The 18,534-nt window shown below is 46.1% G+C and overlaps 12 non-coding genes across 12 annotated transcripts; all 12 read right to left on the bottom strand.

The window, feature by feature from the left end:
• Window positions 1-588: 588 nt before the first annotated feature.
• On the bottom strand, window positions 589-779 carry LOC142285053 (U2 spliceosomal RNA). Its single transcript, XR_012746477.1, has one exon. It is a non-coding gene; the product is annotated as a U2 spliceosomal RNA (small nuclear RNA).
• Window positions 780-2,165: 1,386 nt separating this feature from the next.
• On the bottom strand, window positions 2,166-2,356 carry LOC142285051 (U2 spliceosomal RNA). Its single transcript, XR_012746475.1, has one exon. It is a non-coding gene; the product is annotated as a U2 spliceosomal RNA (small nuclear RNA).
• Window positions 2,357-3,743: 1,387 nt separating this feature from the next.
• Window positions 3,744-3,934, bottom strand: LOC142285050 (U2 spliceosomal RNA). Its single transcript, XR_012746474.1, has one exon. It is a non-coding gene; the product is annotated as a U2 spliceosomal RNA (small nuclear RNA).
• A 1,387-nt stretch (window positions 3,935-5,321) lies between these two features.
• LOC142285049 (U2 spliceosomal RNA) lies at window positions 5,322-5,512 on the bottom strand. The gene has a single exon (XR_012746473.1). It is a non-coding gene; the product is annotated as a U2 spliceosomal RNA (small nuclear RNA).
• A 1,387-nt stretch (window positions 5,513-6,899) lies between these two features.
• Window positions 6,900-7,099, bottom strand: LOC142285114 (U2 spliceosomal RNA). The gene has a single exon (XR_012746543.1). It is a non-coding gene; the product is annotated as a U2 spliceosomal RNA (small nuclear RNA).
• Window positions 7,100-8,662: 1,563 nt separating this feature from the next.
• LOC142285047 (U2 spliceosomal RNA) lies at window positions 8,663-8,853 on the bottom strand. The gene has a single exon (XR_012746472.1). It is a non-coding gene; the product is annotated as a U2 spliceosomal RNA (small nuclear RNA).
• Window positions 8,854-10,240: 1,387 nt separating this feature from the next.
• On the bottom strand, window positions 10,241-10,431 carry LOC142285046 (U2 spliceosomal RNA). Its single transcript, XR_012746471.1, has one exon. It is a non-coding gene; the product is annotated as a U2 spliceosomal RNA (small nuclear RNA).
• A 1,387-nt stretch (window positions 10,432-11,818) lies between these two features.
• Window positions 11,819-12,009, bottom strand: LOC142285162 (U2 spliceosomal RNA). Its single transcript, XR_012746596.1, has one exon. It is a non-coding gene; the product is annotated as a U2 spliceosomal RNA (small nuclear RNA).
• Window positions 12,010-13,396: 1,387 nt separating this feature from the next.
• LOC142285161 (U2 spliceosomal RNA) lies at window positions 13,397-13,587 on the bottom strand. The gene has a single exon (XR_012746594.1). It is a non-coding gene; the product is annotated as a U2 spliceosomal RNA (small nuclear RNA).
• Window positions 13,588-14,974: 1,387 nt separating this feature from the next.
• Window positions 14,975-15,165, bottom strand: LOC142285160 (U2 spliceosomal RNA). Its single transcript, XR_012746593.1, has one exon. It is a non-coding gene; the product is annotated as a U2 spliceosomal RNA (small nuclear RNA).
• Window positions 15,166-16,552: 1,387 nt separating this feature from the next.
• LOC142285159 (U2 spliceosomal RNA) lies at window positions 16,553-16,743 on the bottom strand. The gene has a single exon (XR_012746592.1). It is a non-coding gene; the product is annotated as a U2 spliceosomal RNA (small nuclear RNA).
• Window positions 16,744-18,130: 1,387 nt separating this feature from the next.
• Window positions 18,131-18,321, bottom strand: LOC142285158 (U2 spliceosomal RNA). Its single transcript, XR_012746591.1, has one exon. It is a non-coding gene; the product is annotated as a U2 spliceosomal RNA (small nuclear RNA).
• Window positions 18,322-18,534: the final 213 nt, after the last annotated feature.

Genomic DNA, 18,534 nt, shown 5'->3' with positions numbered 1-18,534 from the left:
TGAGGCTTCGCAGTAGGTTGCAAACATTCATCACCCATGACTGTCCCCAATTGAGCTCAGAAGCTCAATGTCTATCATGACCTCTCTTTTAGAATGTCCAAGAGCAAGCAAACTATTCCTCCAGGAGAGGGCGCCAACAGACTACTAAAGAGATCATCATTACTCAAAGAAAACCCCAAAAACCAATGCATGATAGGAATAAACAGGTAACTTTCTTTGGAGTGGAAGCGGAGAGATCGCACCAGATGCCAATTCTAGATCTTATCACACCTGTGGTCACTGCAGCAGCAGGTGAATCCACTTTGTCCAAAAGGGATCTATTCCATTCAATTGCAAATGATCTAGATAAGACAGAGAACTGCAGCACGGGGACATAGCCGAGTTGGTCAGGTTGAGTGGTGATGAGTTTGCTATTTGGATGAATAAAGAAAGTCAAAAGTGTGAAAGATAAAAAACAAAAGGAGGAAGTGTGAAAAGTGAATGGGCCAAATTGAGGTGCATATGAAGACGTATGCTTTCTTCCAATTCATTAAATCGGGCTAATATGAATCAGGTGAATTGAGTTCTGCTTTTGGAAACTGGGTTAAGAAGGGGTGCACCGTTCCTGGAGGTACTGCAATACCAGGTCAATGCGTGGAGTGGACAGAGCAAGCTCTTTTTCCATCTCCCTGTTCTAAAAATCCATTTAATATATGGTCCCCAGATAGGGGACGTATCAGATATTAAACTGATAAGAACAGATACTACACTTGATCTTAGCCAAAAGGCCGAGAAGCGATAACCAGAATTGGTTTGGGCCTCGAGTGGCACCCTGGCCTATGCCGGACACATCTTAGGGAGAGAGAGCGAGAGGGAGACAAACCCACGCCTACACAAGACATTTTGTCACCCAAGCCAACCCTTGAAAAGGCTGCTTTGCAGAGCAAAAACAAGAAGAATGGTGCGTTTTGCAGCCGCCGCCCACTGCAATGAATCTGAATAACTCCTCCTTTAGGGCGCAAGCAACTCCCCTCCCCCTTGCAGTCTTTCCAATTCACGATACAAAAAGACGGACAGGACAGGTTGCCTGACTTTCCGTCACTGCCACCCTTTGCCATCCTTACCCGTAGAAAGCCCTTTCATCATCCCCAAACCCTAATCTTTTCCCTTTCCTTCCCAGCCCCCAAACCCTGCCCTCTGTACCTTTCTCACCACCCGCTTCCCTTCTCCTGTCATCCCCCTACCACCCGGGAAAAAAAGAGATTGCCCCCTCCTTCCACTAGCCCACCCTCCCACCCAAAGAACAACTTCTTCTGCGCAGCTTGTTTTCTAGGCAGCAGCGCTATTGTGATGTCAGCGGGGGCATTGTGACAAGCCGCCAGTGTTCCGTCTCTTCATGTTGTGCACAGTTCAAACGGAAAATACATCAACAGGCAGACTACAGAAAAGCTTACTATCAAAGGTTAGAGGGGGGCTTTCTCAGAGGGCTTTTTACAGTTTTTCTATTCCCAATTAGCCGTTTAAGTGTACTTATTGAAAGTAGTAATTCTTTCATAGGCCGCCCTTTCTTAGTATTTGACGTTCCTTATATTGCGGTATGAGGCTTCGCAGTAGGTTGCAAACATTCATCACCCATGACTGTCCCCAATTGAGCTCAGAAGCTCAATGTCTATCATGACCTCTCTTTTAGAATGTCCAAGAGCAAGCAAACTATTCCTCCAGGAGAGGGCGCCAACAGACTACTAAAGAGATCATCATTACTCAAAGAAAACCCCAAAAACCAATGCATGATAGGAATAAACAGGTAACTTTCTTTGGAGTGGAAGCGGAGAGATCGCACCAGATGCCAATTCTAGATCTTATCACACCTGTGGTCACTGCAGCAGCAGGTGAATCCACTTTGTCCAAAAGGGATCTATTCCATTCAATTGCAAATGATCTAGATAAGACAGAGAACTGCAGCACGGGGACATAGCCGAGTTGGTCAGGTTGAGTGGTGATGAGTTTGCTATTTGGATGAATAAAGAAAGTCAAAAGTGTGAAAGATAAAAAACAAAAGGAGGAAGTGTGAAAAGTGAATGGGCCAAATTGAGGTGCATATGAAGACGTATGCTTTCTTCCAATTCATTAAATCGGGCTAATATGAATCAGGTGAATTGAGTTCTGCTTTTGGAAACTGGGTTAAGAAGGGGTGCACCGTTCCTGGAGGTACTGCAATACCAGGTCAATGCGTGGAGTGGACAGAGCAAGCTCTTTTTCCATCTCCCTGTTCTAAAAATCCATTTAATATATGGTCCCCAGATAGGGGACGTATCAGATATTAAACTGATAAGAACAGATACTACACTTGATCTTAGCCAAAAGGCCGAGAAGCGATAACCAGAATTGGTTTGGGCCTCGAGTGGCACCCTGGCCTATGCCGGACACATCTTAGGGAGAGAGAGCGAGAGGGAGACAAACCCACGCCTACACAAGACATTTTGTCACCCAAGCCAACCCTTGAAAAGGCTGCTTTGCAGAGCAAAAACAAGAAGAATGGTGCGTTTTGCAGCCGCCGCCCACTGCAATGAATCTGAATAACTCCTCCTTTAGGGCGCAAGCAACTCCCCTCCCCCTTGCAGTCTTTCCAATTCACGATACAAAAAGACGGACAGGACAGGTTGCCTGACTTTCCGTCACTGCCACCCTTTGCCATCCTTACCCGTAGAAAGCCCTTTCATCATCCCCAAACCCTAATCTTTTCCCTTTCCTTCCCAGCCCCCAAACCCTGCCCTCTGTACCTTTCTCACCACCCGCTTCCCTTCTCCTGTCATCCCCCTACCACCCGGGAAAAAAAGAGATTGCCCCCTCCTTCCACTAGCCCACCCTCCCACCCAAAGAACAACTTCTTCTGCGCAGCTTGTTTTCTAGGCAGCAGCGCTATTGTGATGTCATCGGGGGGCATTGTGACAAGCCGCCAGTGTTCCGTCTCTTCATGTTGTGCACAGTTCAAACGGAAAATACATCAACAGGCAGACTACAGAAAAGCTTACTATCAAAGGTTAGAGGGGGGCTTTCTCAGAGGGCTTTTTACAGTTTTTCTATTCCCAATTAGCCGTTTAAGTGTACTTATTGAAAGTAGTAATTCTTTCATAGGCCGCCCTTTCTTAGTATTTGACGTTCCTTATATTGCGGTATGAGGCTTCGCAGTAGGTTGCAAACATTCATCACCCATGACTGTCCCCAATTGAGCTCAGAAGCTCAATGTCTATCATGACCTCTCTTTTAGAATGTCCAAGAGCAAGCAAACTATTCCTCCAGGAGAGGGCGCCAACAGACTACTAAAGAGATCATCATTACTCAAAGAAAACCCCAAAAACCAATGCATGATAGGAATAAACAGGTAACTTTCTTTGGAGTGGAAGCGGAGAGATCGCACCAGATGCCAATTCTAGATCTTATCACACCTGTGGTCACTGCAGCAGCAGGTGAATCCACTTTGTCCAAAAGGGATCTATTCCATTCAATTGCAAATGATCTAGATAAGACAGAGAACTGCAGCACGGGGACATAGCCGAGTTGGTCAGGTTGAGTGGTGATGAGTTTGCTATTTGGATGAATAAAGAAAGTCAAAAGTGTGAAAGATAAAAAACAAAAGGAGGAAGTGTGAAAAGTGAATGGGCCAAATTGAGGTGCATATGAAGACGTATGCTTTCTTCCAATTCATTAAATCGGGCTAATATGAATCAGGTGAATTGAGTTCTGCTTTTGGAAACTGGGTTAAGAAGGGGTGCACCGTTCCTGGAGGTACTGCAATACCAGGTCAATGCGTGGAGTGGACAGAGCAAGCTCTTTTTCCATCTCCCTGTTCTAAAAATCCATTTAATATATGGTCCCCAGATAGGGGACGTATCAGATATTAAACTGATAAGAACAGATACTACACTTGATCTTAGCCAAAAGGCCGAGAAGCGATAACCAGAATTGGTTTGGGCCTCGAGTGGCACCCTGGCCTATGCCGGACACATCTTAGGGAGAGAGAGCGAGAGGGAGACAAACCCACGCCTACACAAGACATTTTGTCACCCAAGCCAACCCTTGAAAAGGCTGCTTTGCAGAGCAAAAACAAGAAGAATGGTGCGTTTTGCAGCCGCCGCCCACTGCAATGAATCTGAATAACTCCTCCTTTAGGGCGCAAGCAACTCCCCTCCCCCTTGCAGTCTTTCCAATTCACGATACAAAAAGACGGACAGGACAGGTTGCCTGACTTTCCGTCACTGCCACCCTTTGCCATCCTTACCCGTAGAAAGCCCTTTCATCATCCCCAAACCCTAATCTTTTCCCTTTCCTTCCCAGCCCCCAAACCCTGCCCTCTGTACCTTTCTCACCACCCGCTTCCCTTCTCCTGTCATCCCCCTACCACCCGGGAAAAAAAGAGATTGCCCCCTCCTTCCACTAGCCCACCCTCCCACCCAAAGAACAACTTCTTCTGCGCAGCTTGTTTTCTAGGCAGCAGCGCTATTGTGATGTCATCGGGGGGCATTGTGACAAGCCGCCAGTGTTCCGTCTCTTCATGTTGTGCACAGTTCAAACGGAAAATACATCAACAGGCAGACTACAGAAAAGCTTACTATCAAAGGTTAGAGGGGGGCTTTCTCAGAGGGCTTTTTACAGTTTTTCTATTCCCAATTAGCCGTTTAAGTGTACTTATTGAAAGTAGTAATTCTTTCATAGGCCGCCCTTTCTTAGTATTTGACGTTCCTTATATTGCGGTATGAGGCTTCGCAGTAGGTTGCAAACATTCATCACCCATGACTGTCCCCAATTGAGCTCAGAAGCTCAATGTCTATCATGACCTCTCTTTTAGAATGTCCAAGAGCAAGCAAACTATTCCTCCAGGAGAGGGCGCCAACAGACTACTAAAGAGATCATCATTACTCAAAGAAAACCCCAAAAACCAATGCATGATAGGAATAAACAGGTAACTTTCTTTGGAGTGGAAGCGGAGAGATCGCACCAGATGCCAATTCTAGATCTTATCACACCTGTGGTCACTGCAGCAGCAGGTGAATCCACTTTGTCCAAAAGGGATCTATTCCATTCAATTGCAAATGATCTAGATAAGACAGAGAACTGCAGCACGGGGACATAGCCGAGTTGGTCAGGTTGAGTGGTGATGAGTTTGCTATTTGGATGAATAAAGAAAGTCAAAAGTGTGAAAGATAAAAAACAAAAGGAGGAAGTGTGAAAAGTGAATGGGCCAAATTGAGGTGCATATGAAGACGTATGCTTTCTTCCAATTCATTAAATCGGGCTAATATGAATCAGGTGAATTGAGTTCTGCTTTTGGAAACTGGGTTAAGAAGGGGTGCACCGTTCCTGGAGGTACTGCAATACCAGGTCAATGCGTGGAGTGGACAGAGCAAGCTCTTTTTCCATCTCCCTGTTCTAAAAATCCATTTAATATATGGTCCCCAGATAGGGGACGTATCAGATATTAAACTGATAAGAACAGATACTACACTTGATCTTAGCCAAAAGGCCGAGAAGCGATAACCAGAATTGGTTTGGGCCTCGAGTGGCACCCTGGCCTATGCCGGACACATCTTAGGGAGAGAGAGCGAGAGGGAGACAAACCCACGCCTACACAAGACATTTTGTCACCCAAGCCAACCCTTGAAAAGGCTGCTTTGCAGAGCAAAAACAAGAAGAATGGTGCGTTTTGCAGCCGCCGCCCACTGCAATGAATCTGAATAACTCCTCCTTTAGGGCGCAAGCAACTCCCCTCCCCCTTGCAGTCTTTCCAATTCACGATACAAAAAGACGGACAGGACAGGTTGCCTGACTTTCCGTCACTGCCACCCTTTGCCATCCTTACCCGTAGAAAGCCCTTTCATCATCCCCAAACCCTAATCTTTTCCCTTTCCTTCCCAGCCCCCAAACCCTGCCCTCTGTACCTTTCTCACCACCCGCTTCCCTTCTCCTGTCATCCCCCTACCACCCGGGAAAAAAAGAGATTGCCCCCTCCTTCCACTAGCCCACCCTCCCACCCAAAGAACAACTTCTTCTGCGCAGCTTGTTTTCTAGGCAGCAGCGCTATTGTGATGTCATCGGGGGGCATTGTGACAAGCCGCCAGTGTTCCGTCTCTTCATGTTGTGCACAGTTCAAACGGAAAATACATCAACAGGCAGACTACAGAAAAGCTTACTATCAAAGGTTAGAGGGGGGCTTTCTCAGAGGGCTTTTTACAGTTTTTCTATTCCCAATTAGCCGTTTAAGTGTACTTATTGAAAGTAGTAATTCTTTCATAGGCCGCCCTTTCTTAGTATTTGACGTTCCTTATATTGCGGTATGAGGCTTCGCAGTAGGTTGCAAACATTCATCACCCATGACTGTCCCCAATTGAGCTCAGAAGCTCAATGTCTATCATGACCTCTCTTTTAGAATGTCCAAGAGCAAGCAAACTATTCCTCCAGGAGAGGGCGCCAACAGACTACTAAAGAGATCATCATTACTCAAAGAAAACCCCAAAAACCAATGCATGATAGGAATAAACAGGTAACTTTCTTTGGAGTGGAAGCGGAGAGATCGCACCAGATGCCAATTCTAGATCTTATCACACCTGTGGTCACTGCAGCAGCAGGTGAATCCACTTTGTCCAAAAGGGATCTATTCCATTCAATTGCAAATGATCTAGATAAGACAGAGAACTGCAGCACGGGGACATAGCCGAGTTGGTCAGGTTGAGTGGTGATGAGTTTGCTATTTGGATGAATAAAGAAAGTCAAAAGTGTGAAAGATAAAAAACAAAAGGAGGAAGTGTGAAAAGTGAATGGGCCAAATTGAGGTGCATATGAAGACGTATGCTTTCTTCCAATTCATTAAATCGGGCTAATATGAATCAGGTGAATTGAGTTCTGCTTTTGGAAACTGGGTTAAGAAGGGGTGCACCGTTCCTGGAGGTACTGCAATACCAGGTCAATGCGTGGAGTGGACAGAGCAAGCTCTTTTTCCATCTCCCTGTTCTAAAAATCCATTTAATATATGGTCCCCAGATAGGGGACGTATCAGATATTAAACTGATAAGAACAGATTTTTTTTTTTTTTTTTTTTTTTTTGAAGGATGAGTTTGAAAATAATAAAGTGACCGCCTCTCGTTGCCCAGGTAACTGTCCGTCACAAGAGGGCTATGACATCCTACGATGCACACTCCCCCAAGGCCAGCAGTTGTGCAATACCCTGGCACCTTTCAGCAACAACCAAGGTAGTACCCTCCCAAACTACACTTGATCTTAGCCAAAAGGCCGAGAAGCGATAACCAGAATTGGTTTGGGCCTCGAGTGGCACCCTGGCCTATGCCGGACACATCTTAGGGAGAGAGAGCGAGAGGGAGACAAACCCACGCCTACACAAGACATTTTGTCACCCAAGCCAACCCTTGAAAAGGCTGCTTTGCAGAGCAAAAACAAGAAGAATGGTGCGTTTTGCAGCCGCCGCCCACTGCAATGAATCTGAATAACTCCTCCTTTAGGGCGCAAGCAACTCCCCTCCCCCTTGCAGTCTTTCCAATTCACGATACAAAAAGACGGACAGGACAGGTTGCCTGACTTTCCGTCACTGCCACCCTTTGCCATCCTTACCCGTAGAAAGCCCTTTCATCATCCCCAAACCCTAATCTTTTCCCTTTCCTTCCCAGCCCCCAAACCCTGCCCTCTGTACCTTTCTCACCACCCGCTTCCCTTCTCCTGTCATCCCCCTACCACCCGGGAAAAAAAGAGATTGCCCCCTCCTTCCACTAGCCCACCCTCCCACCCAAAGAACAACTTCTTCTGCGCAGCTTGTTTTCTAGGCAGCAGCGCTATTGTGATGTCATCGGGGGGCATTGTGACAAGCCGCCAGTGTTCCGTCTCTTCATGTTGTGCACAGTTCAAACGGAAAATACATCAACAGGCAGACTACAGAAAAGCTTACTATCAAAGGTTAGAGGGGGGCTTTCTCAGAGGGCTTTTTACAGTTTTTCTATTCCCAATTAGCCGTTTAAGTGTACTTATTGAAAGTAGTAATTCTTTCATAGGCCGCCCTTTCTTAGTATTTGACGTTCCTTATATTGCGGTATGAGGCTTCGCAGTAGGTTGCAAACATTCATCACCCATGACTGTCCCCAATTGAGCTCAGAAGCTCAATGTCTATCATGACCTCTCTTTTAGAATGTCCAAGAGCAAGCAAACTATTCCTCCAGGAGAGGGCGCCAACAGACTACTAAAGAGATCATCATTACTCAAAGAAAACCCCAAAAACCAATGCATGATAGGAATAAACAGGTAACTTTCTTTGGAGTGGAAGCGGAGAGATCGCACCAGATGCCAATTCTAGATCTTATCACACCTGTGGTCACTGCAGCAGCAGGTGAATCCACTTTGTCCAAAAGGGATCTATTCCATTCAATTGCAAATGATCTAGATAAGACAGAGAACTGCAGCACGGGGACATAGCCGAGTTGGTCAGGTTGAGTGGTGATGAGTTTGCTATTTGGATGAATAAAGAAAGTCAAAAGTGTGAAAGATAAAAAACAAAAGGAGGAAGTGTGAAAAGTGAATGGGCCAAATTGAGGTGCATATGAAGACGTATGCTTTCTTCCAATTCATTAAATCGGGCTAATATGAATCAGGTGAATTGAGTTCTGCTTTTGGAAACTGGGTTAAGAAGGGGTGCACCGTTCCTGGAGGTACTGCAATACCAGGTCAATGCGTGGAGTGGACAGAGCAAGCTCTTTTTCCATCTCCCTGTTCTAAAAATCCATTTAATATATGGTCCCCAGATAGGGGACGTATCAGATATTAAACTGATAAGAACAGATACTACACTTGATCTTAGCCAAAAGGCCGAGAAGCGATAACCAGAATTGGTTTGGGCCTCGAGTGGCACCCTGGCCTATGCCGGACACATCTTAGGGAGAGAGAGCGAGAGGGAGACAAACCCACGCCTACACAAGACATTTTGTCACCCAAGCCAACCCTTGAAAAGGCTGCTTTGCAGAGCAAAAACAAGAAGAATGGTGCGTTTTGCAGCCGCCGCCCACTGCAATGAATCTGAATAACTCCTCCTTTAGGGCGCAAGCAACTCCCCTCCCCCTTGCAGTCTTTCCAATTCACGATACAAAAAGACGGACAGGACAGGTTGCCTGACTTTCCGTCACTGCCACCCTTTGCCATCCTTACCCGTAGAAAGCCCTTTCATCATCCCCAAACCCTAATCTTTTCCCTTTCCTTCCCAGCCCCCAAACCCTGCCCTCTGTACCTTTCTCACCACCCGCTTCCCTTCTCCTGTCATCCCCCTACCACCCGGGAAAAAAAGAGATTGCCCCCTCCTTCCACTAGCCCACCCTCCCACCCAAAGAACAACTTCTTCTGCGCAGCTTGTTTTCTAGGCAGCAGCGCTATTGTGATGTCATCGGGGGGCATTGTGACAAGCCGCCAGTGTTCCGTCTCTTCATGTTGTGCACAGTTCAAACGGAAAATACATCAACAGGCAGACTACAGAAAAGCTTACTATCAAAGGTTAGAGGGGGGCTTTCTCAGAGGGCTTTTTACAGTTTTTCTATTCCCAATTAGCCGTTTAAGTGTACTTATTGAAAGTAGTAATTCTTTCATAGGCCGCCCTTTCTTAGTATTTGACGTTCCTTATATTGCGGTATGAGGCTTCGCAGTAGGTTGCAAACATTCATCACCCATGACTGTCCCCAATTGAGCTCAGAAGCTCAATGTCTATCATGACCTCTCTTTTAGAATGTCCAAGAGCAAGCAAACTATTCCTCCAGGAGAGGGCGCCAACAGACTACTAAAGAGATCATCATTACTCAAAGAAAACCCCAAAAACCAATGCATGATAGGAATAAACAGGTAACTTTCTTTGGAGTGGAAGCGGAGAGATCGCACCAGATGCCAATTCTAGATCTTATCACACCTGTGGTCACTGCAGCAGCAGGTGAATCCACTTTGTCCAAAAGGGATCTATTCCATTCAATTGCAAATGATCTAGATAAGACAGAGAACTGCAGCACGGGGACATAGCCGAGTTGGTCAGGTTGAGTGGTGATGAGTTTGCTATTTGGATGAATAAAGAAAGTCAAAAGTGTGAAAGATAAAAAACAAAAGGAGGAAGTGTGAAAAGTGAATGGGCCAAATTGAGGTGCATATGAAGACGTATGCTTTCTTCCAATTCATTAAATCGGGCTAATATGAATCAGGTGAATTGAGTTCTGCTTTTGGAAACTGGGTTAAGAAGGGGTGCACCGTTCCTGGAGGTACTGCAATACCAGGTCAATGCGTGGAGTGGACAGAGCAAGCTCTTTTTCCATCTCCCTGTTCTAAAAATCCATTTAATATATGGTCCCCAGATAGGGGACGTATCAGATATTAAACTGATAAGAACAGATACTACACTTGATCTTAGCCAAAAGGCCGAGAAGCGATAACCAGAATTGGTTTGGGCCTCGAGTGGCACCCTGGCCTATGCCGGACACATCTTAGGGAGAGAGAGCGAGAGGGAGACAAACCCACGCCTACACAAGACATTTTGTCACCCAAGCCAACCCTTGAAAAGGCTGCTTTGCAGAGCAAAAACAAGAAGAATGGTGCGTTTTGCAGCCGCCGCCCACTGCAATGAATCTGAATAACTCCTCCTTTAGGGCGCAAGCAACTCCCCTCCCCCTTGCAGTCTTTCCAATTCACGATACAAAAAGACGGACAGGACAGGTTGCCTGACTTTCCGTCACTGCCACCCTTTGCCATCCTTACCCGTAGAAAGCCCTTTCATCATCCCCAAACCCTAATCTTTTCCCTTTCCTTCCCAGCCCCCAAACCCTGCCCTCTGTACCTTTCTCACCACCCGCTTCCCTTCTCCTGTCATCCCCCTACCACCCGGGAAAAAAAGAGATTGCCCCCTCCTTCCACTAGCCCACCCTCCCACCCAAAGAACAACTTCTTCTGCGCAGCTTGTTTTCTAGGCAGCAGCGCTATTGTGATGTCATCGGGGGGCATTGTGACAAGCCGCCAGTGTTCCGTCTCTTCATGTTGTGCACAGTTCAAACGGAAAATACATCAACAGGCAGACTACAGAAAAGCTTACTATCAAAGGTTAGAGGGGGGCTTTCTCAGAGGGCTTTTTACAGTTTTTCTATTCCCAATTAGCCGTTTAAGTGTACTTATTGAAAGTAGTAATTCTTTCATAGGCCGCCCTTTCTTAGTATTTGACGTTCCTTATATTGCGGTATGAGGCTTCGCAGTAGGTTGCAAACATTCATCACCCATGACTGTCCCCAATTGAGCTCAGAAGCTCAATGTCTATCATGACCTCTCTTTTAGAATGTCCAAGAGCAAGCAAACTATTCCTCCAGGAGAGGGCGCCAACAGACTACTAAAGAGATCATCATTACTCAAAGAAAACCCCAAAAACCAATGCATGATAGGAATAAACAGGTAACTTTCTTTGGAGTGGAAGCGGAGAGATCGCACCAGATGCCAATTCTAGATCTTATCACACCTGTGGTCACTGCAGCAGCAGGTGAATCCACTTTGTCCAAAAGGGATCTATTCCATTCAATTGCAAATGATCTAGATAAGACAGAGAACTGCAGCACGGGGACATAGCCGAGTTGGTCAGGTTGAGTGGTGATGAGTTTGCTATTTGGATGAATAAAGAAAGTCAAAAGTGTGAAAGATAAAAAACAAAAGGAGGAAGTGTGAAAAGTGAATGGGCCAAATTGAGGTGCATATGAAGACGTATGCTTTCTTCCAATTCATTAAATCGGGCTAATATGAATCAGGTGAATTGAGTTCTGCTTTTGGAAACTGGGTTAAGAAGGGGTGCACCGTTCCTGGAGGTACTGCAATACCAGGTCAATGCGTGGAGTGGACAGAGCAAGCTCTTTTTCCATCTCCCTGTTCTAAAAATCCATTTAATATATGGTCCCCAGATAGGGGACGTATCAGATATTAAACTGATAAGAACAGATACTACACTTGATCTTAGCCAAAAGGCCGAGAAGCGATAACCAGAATTGGTTTGGGCCTCGAGTGGCACCCTGGCCTATGCCGGACACATCTTAGGGAGAGAGAGCGAGAGGGAGACAAACCCACGCCTACACAAGACATTTTGTCACCCAAGCCAACCCTTGAAAAGGCTGCTTTGCAGAGCAAAAACAAGAAGAATGGTGCGTTTTGCAGCCGCCGCCCACTGCAATGAATCTGAATAACTCCTCCTTTAGGGCGCAAGCAACTCCCCTCCCCCTTGCAGTCTTTCCAATTCACGATACAAAAAGACGGACAGGACAGGTTGCCTGACTTTCCGTCACTGCCACCCTTTGCCATCCTTACCCGTAGAAAGCCCTTTCATCATCCCCAAACCCTAATCTTTTCCCTTTCCTTCCCAGCCCCCAAACCCTGCCCTCTGTACCTTTCTCACCACCCGCTTCCCTTCTCCTGTCATCCCCCTACCACCCGGGAAAAAAAGAGATTGCCCCCTCCTTCCACTAGCCCACCCTCCCACCCAAAGAACAACTTCTTCTGCGCAGCTTGTTTTCTAGGCAGCAGCGCTATTGTGATGTCATCGGGGGGCATTGTGACAAGCCGCCAGTGTTCCGTCTCTTCATGTTGTGCACAGTTCAAACGGAAAATACATCAACAGGCAGACTACAGAAAAGCTTACTATCAAAGGTTAGAGGGGGGCTTTCTCAGAGGGCTTTTTACAGTTTTTCTATTCCCAATTAGCCGTTTAAGTGTACTTATTGAAAGTAGTAATTCTTTCATAGGCCGCCCTTTCTTAGTATTTGACGTTCCTTATATTGCGGTATGAGGCTTCGCAGTAGGTTGCAAACATTCATCACCCATGACTGTCCCCAATTGAGCTCAGAAGCTCAATGTCTATCATGACCTCTCTTTTAGAATGTCCAAGAGCAAGCAAACTATTCCTCCAGGAGAGGGCGCCAACAGACTACTAAAGAGATCATCATTACTCAAAGAAAACCCCAAAAACCAATGCATGATAGGAATAAACAGGTAACTTTCTTTGGAGTGGAAGCGGAGAGATCGCACCAGATGCCAATTCTAGATCTTATCACACCTGTGGTCACTGCAGCAGCAGGTGAATCCACTTTGTCCAAAAGGGATCTATTCCATTCAATTGCAAATGATCTAGATAAGACAGAGAACTGCAGCACGGGGACATAGCCGAGTTGGTCAGGTTGAGTGGTGATGAGTTTGCTATTTGGATGAATAAAGAAAGTCAAAAGTGTGAAAGATAAAAAACAAAAGGAGGAAGTGTGAAAAGTGAATGGGCCAAATTGAGGTGCATATGAAGACGTATGCTTTCTTCCAATTCATTAAATCGGGCTAATATGAATCAGGTGAATTGAGTTCTGCTTTTGGAAACTGGGTTAAGAAGGGGTGCACCGTTCCTGGAGGTACTGCAATACCAGGTCAATGCGTGGAGTGGACAGAGCAAGCTCTTTTTCCATCTCCCTGTTCTAAAAATCCATTTAATATATGGTCCCCAGATAGGGGACGTATCAGATATTAAACTGATAAGAACAGATACTACACTTGATCTTAGCCAAAAGGCCGAGAAGCGATAACCAGAATTGGTTTGGGCCTCGAGTGGCACCCTGGCCTATGCCGGACACATCTTAGGGAGAGAGAGCGAGAGGGAGACAAACCCACGCCTACACAAGACATTTTGTCACCCAAGCCAACCCTTGAAAAGGCTGCTTTGCAGAGCAAAAACAAGAAGAATGTTGCGTTTTGCAGCCGCCGCCCACTGCAATGAATCTGAATAACTCCTCCTTTAGGGCGCAAGCAACTCCCCTCCCCCTTGCAGTCTTTCCAATTCACGATACAAAAAGACGGACAGGACAGGTTGCCTGACTTTCCGTCACTGCCACCCTTTGCCATCCTTACCCGTAGAAAGCCCTTTCATCATCCCCAAACCCTAATCTTTTCCCTTTCCTTCCCAGCCCCCAAACCCTGCCCTCTGTACCTTTCTCACCACCCGCTTCCCTTCTCCTGTCATCCCCCTACCACCCGGGAAAAAAAGAGATTGCCCCCTCCTTCCACTAGCCCACCCTCCCACCCAAAGAACAACTTCTTCTGCGCAGCTTGTTTTCTAGGCAGCAGCGCTATTGTGATGTCATCGGGGGGCATTGTGACAAGCCGCCAGTGTTCCGTCTCTTCATGTTGTGCACAGTTCAAACGGAAAATACATCAACAGGCAGACTACAGAAAAGCTTACTATCAAAGGTTAGAGGGGGGCTTTCTCAGAGGGCTTTTTACAGTTTTTCTATTCCCAATTAGCCGTTTAAGTGTACTTATTGAAAGTAGTAATTCTTTCATAGGCCGCCCTTTCTTAGTATTTGACGTTCCTTATATTGCGGTATGAGGCTTCGCAGTAGGTTGCAAACATTCATCACCCATGACTGTCCCCAATTGAGCTCAGAAGCTCAATGTCTATCATGACCTCTCTTTTAGAATGTCCAAGAGCAAGCAAACTATTCCTCCAGGAGAGGGCGCCAACAGACTACTAAAGAGATCATCATTACTCAAAGAAAACCCCAAAAACCAATGCATGATAGGAATAAACAGGTAACTTTCTTTGGAGTGGAAGCGGAGAGATCGCACCAGATGCCAATTCTAGATCTTATCACACCTGTGGTCACTGCAGCAGCAGGTGAATCCACTTTGTCCAAAAGGGATCTATTCCATTCAATTGCAAATGATCTAGATAAGACAGAGAACTGCAGCACGGGGACATAGCCGAGTTGGTCAGGTTGAGTGGTGATGAGTTTGCTATTTGGATGAATAAAGAAAGTCAAAAGTGTGAAAGATAAAAAACAAAAGGAGGAAGTGTGAAAAGTGAATGGGCCAAATTGAGGTGCATATGAAGACGTATGCTTTCTTCCAATTCATTAAATCGGGCTAATATGAATCAGGTGAATTGAGTTCTGCTTTTGGAAACTGGGTTAAGAAGGGGTGCACCGTTCCTGGAGGTACTGCAATACCAGGTCAATGCGTGGAGTGGACAGAGCAAGCTCTTTTTCCATCTCCCTGTTCTAAAAATCCATTTAATATATGGTCCCCAGATAGGGGACGTATCAGATATTAAACTGATAAGAACAGATACTACACTTGATCTTAGCCAAAAGGCCGAGAAGCGATAACCAGAATTGGTTTGGGCCTCGAGTGGCACCCTGGCCTATGCCGGACACATCTTAGGGAGAGAGAGCGAGAGGGAGACAAACCCACGCCTACACAAGACATTTTGTCACCCAAGCCAACCCTTGAAAAGGCTGCTTTGCAGAGCAAAAACAAGAAGAATGGTGCGTTTTGCAGCCGCCGCCCACTGCAATGAATCTGAATAACTCCTCCTTTAGGGCGCAAGCAACTCCCCTCCCCCTTGCAGTCTTTCCAATTCACGATACAAAAAGACGGACAGGACAGGTTGCCTGACTTTCCGTCACTGCCACCCTTTGCCATCCTTACCCGTAGAAAGCCCTTTCATCATCCCCAAACCCTAATCTTTTCCCTTTCCTTCCCAGCCCCCAAACCCTGCCCTCTGTACCTTTCTCACCACCCGCTTCCCTTCTCCTGTCATCCCCCTACCACCCGGGAAAAAAAGAGATTGCCCCCTCCTTCCACTAGCCCACCCTCCCACCCAAAGAACAACTTCTTCTGCGCAGCTTGTTTTCTAGGCAGCAGCGCTATTGTGATGTCATCGGGGGGCATTGTGACAAGCCGCCAGTGTTCCGTCTCTTCATGTTGTGCACAGTTCAAACGGAAAATACATCAACAGGCAGACTACAGAAAAGCTTACTATCAAAGGTTAGAGGGGGGCTTTCTCAGAGGGCTTTTTACAGTTTTTCTATTCCCAATTAGCCGTTTAAGTGTACTTATTGAAAGTAGTAATTCTTTCATAGGCCGCCCTTTCTTAGTATTTGACGTTCCTTATATTGCGGTATGAGGCTTCGCAGTAGGTTGCAAACATTCATCACCCATGACTGTCCCCAATTGAGCTCAGAAGCTCAATGTCTATCATGACCTCTCTTTTAGAATGTCCAAGAGCAAGCAAACTATTCCTCCAGGAGAGGGCGCCAACAGACTACTAAAGAGATCATCATTACTCAAAGAAAACCCCAAAAACCAATGCATGATAGGAATAAACAGGTAACTTTCTTTGGAGTGGAAGCGGAGAGATCGCACCAGATGCCAATTCTAGATCTTATCACACCTGTGGTCACTGCAGCAGCAGGTGAATCCACTTTGTCCAAAAGGGATCTATTCCATTCAATTGCAAATGATCTAGATAAGACAGAGAACTGCAGCACGGGGACATAGCCGAGTTGGTCAGGTTGAGTGGTGATGAGTTTGCTATTTGGATGAATAAAGAAAGTCAAAAGTGTGAAAGATAAAAAACAAAAGGAGGAAGTGTGAAAAGTGAATGGGCCAAATTGAGGTGCATATGAAGACGTATGCTTTCTTCCAATTCATTAAATCGGGCTAATATGAATCAGGTGAATTGAGTTCTGCTTTTGGAAACTGGGTTAAGAAGGGGTGCACCGTTCCTGGAGGTACTGCAATACCAGGTCAATGCGTGGAGTGGACAGAGCAAGCTCTTTTTCCATCTCCCTGTTCTAAAAATCCATTTAATATATGGTCCCCAGATAGGGGACGTATCAGATATTAAACTGATAAGAACAGATACTACACTTGATCTTAGCCAAAAGGCCGAGAAGCGATAACCAGAATTGGTTTGGGCCTCGAGTGGCACCCTGGCCTATGCCGGACACATCTTAGGGAGAGAGAGCGAGAGGGAGACAAACCCACGCCTACACAAGACATTTTGTCACCCAAGCCAACCCTTGAAAAGGCTGCTTTGCAGAGCAAAAACAAGAAGAATGGTGCGTTTTGCAGCCGCCGCCCACTGCAATGAATCTGAATAACTCCTCCTTTAGGGCGCAAGCAACTCCCCTCCCCCTTGCAGTCTTTCCAATTCACGATACAAAAAGACGGACAGGACAGGTTGCCTGACTTTCCGTCACTGCCACCCTTTGCCATCCTTACCCGTAGAAAGCCCTTTCATCATCCCCAAACCCTAATCTTTTCCCTTTCCTTCCCAGCCCCCAAACCCTGCCCTCTGTACCTTTCTCACCACCCGCTTCCCTTCTCCTGTCATCCCCCTACCACCCGGGAAAAAAAGAGATTGCCCCCTCCTTCCACTAGCCCACCCTCCCACCCAAAGAACAACTTCTTCTGCGCAGCTTGTTTTCTAGGCAGCAGCGCTATTGTGATGTCATCGGGGGGCATTGTGACAAGCCGCCAGTGTTCCGTCTCTTCATGTTGTGCACAGTTCAAACGGAAAATACATCAACAGGCAGACTACAGAAAAGCTTACTATCAAAGGTTAGAGGGGGGCTTTCTCAGAGGGCTTTTTACAGTTTTTCTATTCCCAATTAGCCGTTTAAGTGTACTTATTGAAAGTAGTAATTCTTTCATAGGCCGCCCTTTCTTAGTATTTGACGTTCCTTATATTGCGGTATGAGGCTTCGCAGTAGGTTGCAAACATTCATCACCCATGACTGTCCCCAATTGAGCTCAGAAGCTCAATGTCTATCATGACCTCTCTTTTAGAATGTCCAAGAGCAAGCAAACTATTCCTCCAGGAGAGGGCGCCAACAGACTACTAAAGAGATCATCATTACTCAAAGAAAACCCCAAAAACCAATGCATGATAGGAATAAACAGGTAACTTTCTTTGGAGTGGAAGCGGAGAGATCGCACCAGATGCCAATTCTAGATCTTATCACACCTGTGGTCACTGCAGCAGCAGGTGAATCCACTTTGTCCAAAAGGGATCTATTCCATTCAATTGCAAATGATCTAGATAAGACAGAGAACTGCAGCACGGGGACATAGCCGAGTTGGTCAGGTTGAGTGGTGATGAGTTTGCTATTTGGATGAATAAAGAAAGTCAAAAGTGTGAAAGATAAAAAACAAAAGGAGGAAGTGTGAAAAGTGAATGGGCCAAATTGAGGTGCATATGAAGACGTATGCTTTCTTCCAATTCATTAAATCGGGCTAATATGAATCAGGTGAATTGAGTTCTGCTTTTGGAAACTGGGTTAAGAAGGGGTGCACCGTTCCTGGAGGTACTGCAATACCAGGTCAATGCGTGGAGTGGACAGAGCAAGCTCTTTTTCCATCTCCCTGTTCTAAAAATCCATTTAATATATGGTCCCCAGATAGGGGACGTATCAGATATTAAACTGATAAGAACAGATACTACACTTGATCTTAGCCAAAAGGCCGAGAAGCGATAACCAGAATTGGTTTGGGCCTTGAGTGGCACCCTGGCCTATGCCGGACACATCTTAGGGAGAGAGAGCGAGAGGGAGACAAACCCACGCCTACACAAGACATTTTGTCACCCAAGCCAACCCTTGAAAAGGCTGCTTTGCAGAGCAAAAACAAGAAGAATGGTGCGTTTTGCAGCCGCCGCCCACTGCAATGAATCTGAATAACTCCTCCTTT

Source organism: Anomaloglossus baeobatrachus, unplaced genomic scaffold (genome assembly GCF_048569485.1).
Source record: "Anomaloglossus baeobatrachus isolate aAnoBae1 unplaced genomic scaffold, aAnoBae1.hap1 Scaffold_589, whole genome shotgun sequence".
Taxonomy (NCBI): domain Eukaryota; kingdom Metazoa; phylum Chordata; class Amphibia; order Anura; family Aromobatidae; genus Anomaloglossus; species Anomaloglossus baeobatrachus.
The sequence above is the reverse complement of the archived record's forward strand: the minus strand, read 5'-3'. Positions and strand labels throughout refer to the sequence as shown.